Source organism: Acanthopagrus latus, chromosome 22 (genome assembly GCF_904848185.1).
Source record: "Acanthopagrus latus isolate v.2019 chromosome 22, fAcaLat1.1, whole genome shotgun sequence".
In the NCBI taxonomy this organism is placed as follows: domain Eukaryota; kingdom Metazoa; phylum Chordata; class Actinopteri; order Spariformes; family Sparidae; genus Acanthopagrus; species Acanthopagrus latus.
In genome coordinates this window covers 9533731-9539263 of record NC_051060.1, presented here as the reverse complement: position 1 = coordinate 9539263, position 5533 = coordinate 9533731, and the positions used below count along the sequence as shown (strand labels likewise).

Below are 5533 nucleotides of genomic sequence, written 5' to 3'. Positions count from 1 at the left end.
GCGACAGTTGCGTTGCACTCAAAAATGGTGGCTGGCGTCAAATTGTGCAAAATATGAATTACTACATAATGCTGCTTTAAAAAGAAAAGGGGAGTCCGAAACTGAAGAAAAATAAGAAAATAATATTTTACGCAACAAATGAAAAGCAGCTCCAACAGTCCAGAGGTGCCCAACAGGTCACCGCGTTTTCAACACCACTAACAGTATTTCTTTGTCTTGCGTCTGGCCACACACTGTGTACAATATTCACTTTGTTTTGGATGAATCCTTTGAAACAGAGCTGCTGCTGATGCGTCCTTATCAGTGTCTATCCACGCTGACACACCAAAAGAAATCACGATGTCTGAAAGACAACGGAGGCCACGGGAGACGCGACAATTAATGCAGGGAACACAATCAAGACGTTACCAAACCAAATTAAGGAGGGAAACACTGACGTTGGGACGACTGTGCCTCCTTCAAATGTGCCTGAGCAAAGCGTCGCGCATAATAAAGAGTGAACGCACGCCGCTGTAAGTAAACAACTGACTGCCCCAAATCTAACGACACATGCTTTGCTTTTCAGACTTTACAGTATGTCTGGATCCTTCAGGTCAGTGTTGCTGCTTCTTTAGACTTAAAAACAGCAGAGGGACGTTTTATTATGGTGCTGTAAACAATGACAGGTAAGTGTTCGGCTGCTAAACAATCTCCTGGATCGTTTCCTACCTGAAGTTTTAGTAGCCGAGGACTGCTGGATGTTTGGCTCGAGGTAGAAAGCAAAATTCACTTTCCAAGAACTTCTGCAGGAAGCTAAGGTGCACTGATTTAGAGAGAGTGTGTGTGTGTGTGTGTCTGTGTGTGTGTGTTTTTGCCTCTGTCCGTCCGTCTGTCTTTGGGTTGTGTGTGTGTTTCTTTCTTTGTGTGTGTTTGAGCTGCAGTAGTTCAGGCAGGCAGAGAGCTGGATCCCTCATAGTGAATTTGGGCAGACTGGAGTCTGAGAGGCAGTTCAAAGACCACAGGCCCACAGGCAACAACCAACACTCAGACCGCTGCCTGTGTGTATTTGTGTGTGTGTGTGTGTGTGTGTGTGTGTGTGTGTGTGTCTGAGGCCGAGTTAGAGATAGTATCTGGACTGTGTGTGCATGTTTTTTGTCTTGACATGTGCGTTGATTTGCTTGTGGGTGGTTTTGCCTTGATGTATGCTTTTATTTTGAAATAGTTTGACTCCGTATCCCCTCTCTGTTTCTCTCACACACACACACACACACGCACGCGTATCACATCAACAACTAAGCACAGGACAAACATATCCCGCATTAGCATGGGCGCGCCATTTGCTACAGACACCCTCAACAGCTGTCCTGGGCTCTGACCCCCGCTGTAAGTTATGCACGAACGCCGGCGCCAAAGAAACAGCAAATAATTAATTATAAAAATATTTCCTGCTAATTGTTGGGCTGTAATTAATGAGCTAACCTTTGGAGAGAGGGAGAGGAAGGTGGAGAGGGAAATTATTCATGTCGTGTTTGCATATATGAATATGCAAAAGATAATTATCCCCTCCGAGGAGGGACAAAAAAATGGCCCAATGTCTCTATCTGAAGCGAGCTCGCTGCCGTGCGTGCACACACACACACACACACACACACACACACATATGCAAACACACACTTTATTCTCTTTCTATCTCCGATCTCTCTCTTCCTGTTTGTCACTATCTATTCGACGTACTCTGATGACGGGTGGCTCTGAGCGATGCACAATATTAAATGGATGAGTCTCTTTCTTTTGACGAATGCGACAAACGGGGACATAACCTCTGGCTAGTTCCTACTGGAAACGGCTCTGCTTTGTCAAGACTTTGTCCCCAGAGCGACGTGGAGGCTGACATCGGTTACACGCTGACACGCAGGTCAGTGTCAGAGGCGTCGACGGGTATGAAGCTCCACAAAAAAGTCGTCGGTAGAAAACAGGCCGTGGGAGGATTTTTGGTTACATGAACACAGCGCAGAGTTTTTGCCCTGTTGACGTCACTACATTCCATAGTAGTGACGTTTCCCCGTTAGCTGCAGTGGCGGGTTATGAAACTGAAATTAACTGGTTTATTTTGGGAGCCGTTTCTCGACCACGCGTTCATCCGCTGAGCCATCACTTTACTGTGTTAACAGAGAAAGTAAGCCAAGTCCCTGCTGGTTCAACGCAGCAACTTATTATTATCACCCGGAGAGCTTATGGGGAAGTTAGTCCAACAAAACGTGCCACACAGTAGACCGGCTTTCATGTCATGTTCCCCATTTTGAAGGGACAGCTGCTTGAAATGTGATTTCTGTTTCTGAGTAAGAATATACAGCATGTGGGTTTTTGATACGTCCCAAACAACCTCCTCAGCTGCCTTAACAGGGTGATCGGGTAGCTGCTGTCATGATGTCTCGCGCTTCCTTAAACAAAGCCAGAGCAAGAGACGTGAACACGTATCATCAGTGACGGTGCATTCACGGGCCCTGGCTTCACATTGTGAGGTATTCTTGTTGTGCCCGACATCATATGAACGTTGTGTGAGAAAACAGTCTGTGCTGTGGGAAGGAGGGTAAATAGTATGCTTTTATTATTAGTGTTATTTGTGGTTTGAGTCATGAAATGTTAGAGGCATGTGGGGACAATAATGGATTTAGCCTCGTCCCCTTAGAAAAGTGTCTTTTGTGTTTGTTACACATTAGACAGCCGTTCTAGTCCAATACCGGGTTTTTTTTTTGTCATATTCAGCAGATATCTAGCTAGGTGTCTGCTCAGTGTATGCAATGAAAAATATTTTATTACTATACTGTTCAAACAAACAGGAATTGGGGAACCGAGACAAACCTCTGCCTCTTCTTCTGCCGGCTACTTTCCCTCTTCCCTCAGCAGACTCTCAGGATTTCACCATATTTCTCTTTTGACCAGCTAAGAAAATCGTTAGTGTCATTGCCTCTGCAATGTGTGCATGATCTGCAGATTTTCATTTATTTATTTTTTTTTACATTTTGAGCTATTTGGAAAGACCATTGCTTGAGTAACTCATTCAAATTGACTCTATACATGAACACAATTCTGCTTGAAGGCACCAGTATTTTGAAATTGCACATTTTTATGAATCCACTACTTTTCCTATAAACAAAAAGGAGAATCTCTCTTCCCCACAAAAAATGTTTTTAATGATGAAATGTTTTCAACCTCAAGGTCTTTATCAGGCAAACGTCTATGTGAGCAGAAAGAAGACTTCATATGCAGACAAAATGGACCTCCCATCGTCCTCCCAACTTGGTGAGTGGCAAATGGTGCCCAGGTACAAAACTCTTCAACCTGTTAATGTCTTTGTACTCCCTATACAGTATAAATGCTGGCAGGTGTGTATATAATAGCTGTGTTGGGGGCGGCATCCTTCAAAGGCTGCGTTTGAAGACAGAATGTGTCACAGTGTCCGTCCTTTCCCTTTCCACTATACCTCAAGATTATTTGCACAGTGGTGACAATGGTTGGATTTGCTTTTTCCAAAAGACAACTATGGTGCCATGAAACGACAGCTGAAAACACTTTTAACTGTAAGTATGTGGTTTCAATGCACTCAGATAGCTAACGATATAGTTATTATATAAGCCAAGGGACCCCAATACGATTGCTATGTGACGGGGGCGGCACTTCGTGATGCAAAGGCAAGGTCGAGAGCGAGGACAGACCAGACCGTCTCATTTAACATCGCTCAGTTCGGCCCTTCGTAGAGCGCATCCTTCGAAGGATGCAGCCCCTGAACTGAGACGTCCAGGGTTTGGCTGACACACAGTGGTTTCTGGCTAATCAATACCTTGTGCCATTTTTCTTTTTTTTTACTCTCACACCAAAACAGTCTTTTATTGAAATTCTTTAATCTGCCGAAATCACATTCAGAACAGAAGACGCTTAAATTACTGAAACCCTGAAAGTGTCCCTGAAACGTCCTCGTGGTTTATTGGTGTACAGTCGGACCTTTCACTCCTCTGTGTGTGTCTGCACGGTGTGTGTTTTCTGGATGTGAAAGTGTGAGCTAGTGCCCGTATGTGTGTGTGTGTGTGTGTGTGTGAGGCTCTGTGTCTCTGCTGGTCTGCTCTGCTCTGTGGTTTCAGGTCGGAGATTCCATTACAAATTCTGATCACAGTCTATCTGACCTCTCCCCGTGTGTGTGTGTGCGTGTGCGTGTGTGTGTCAGACGACGGACTGTGCATATCATATCCGTTGCCCACATTGATTCTTTAGGTTGGCTGAGGAGAACAGTAGCTAATTGAATAGATGAATAATATATTTCTGAATAATAAATGAATGTTTTGTTCTGGTGCCTCTCAGCAAGAGAAAGAAATTACCTCTCAGGTGGGATGAGCTGTGTGTGTGTGTGTGTGTGTGTGTGTGTGTGTGTGTGTGTGTGTGGTCTCATTAGCTTCAATGCATTACCATACAGAATAGATAGGATAGTATGTGATCAATGCTATTGATGAGCAGCAGACCATCGGACACCAAACGTATTGATCTATGCAGGCAGATACACACATTGTTATAAGGACCCAGACACACACACACATGCACACACACACACACACACACACTCTAAACAGACCGCACTGACCTGCAGCTACTGCGGTGGTTTTGCATGCAGTACAAAGTTGGCATATTCAGATGAAAGCTCTCACGCCTTTGGGCATGCTAACCGATCTGAAATGGTGCATATGGTTCTCAGGATGCCTTCATCTCCTGATTTGCTCTCTTCTTCTTCTTCTTCTTCTTCTGTGGTGCCGGCACCACACCGCAGACTCCGCCCATCATCTGCCCGCCGCTCATCAATAAGAAATAGACCTGCATACCTCACTGACCAGGGCTCACGGCCTCTCCATGCATGCACATTTCACAGACACACACACATATGAGCAGTCATTGTTATGGAGGTGCCCATCCCAGGTGGGGCTGATTAAGTTTTCATGGATGTCCTCGGGGCGAAACACTTAAGGGTTAACCAGCTTCCTCCAGCAGAATTAAAAGAGTTAAAAGTCTGCCCTGTCTTTCCACACGTCCCTTTATTCTCGGCCCTTCTCACTAGCTGCTCATTGGTTGGCCGCTCAATCAGTCGAGGATTATGTCAACGCAAAGTCAAGGACCGAAACAATCGTTGACAGGATGTGAAATCAGTTTATTCTTTGGCTTACATTCTGTAATATCAACAGACATCAGCAGTGCATTTACTCTGAAATAATAATAAATAAATGTGGTGCTGTTTAATATGCGACCTGACAGCTGCCTTGTTATTACTCGGTTGTTTTCTCAGTCAGGGTTTGTCGGCATCTGTAACCGCAGCCTAACTCATCTTCAAAGGCAACGTTCTTTTGTAATGCAAGGTTCAATGTTTTGGCAGAAAAATAAATTAAATACGCGAGTGAATATTTCACTTATATGTTCAATATTAAAGTGATATTTGGGGTCCTCTGATGTGGGGTTGTACGAGGTGCTTATCTCTAGTCAGTGTGTTACCTGCAGTAGATGACTGTCAGCTCTC

The 5533-nt window shown here is 44.6% G+C and overlaps 1 long non-coding RNA gene across 1 annotated transcript; it reads left to right on the top strand.

Annotated features, from left to right (window-relative positions):
* The first annotated feature begins 274 nt into the window (after positions 1–274).
* Positions 275–5256, top strand: LOC119012873. The gene is made up of 3 exons (XR_005072624.1): positions 275–512; positions 3199–3282; positions 4796–5256. It is a non-coding gene; the product is annotated as an uncharacterized LOC119012873 (long non-coding RNA).
* Positions 5257–5533: the final 277 nt, after the last annotated feature.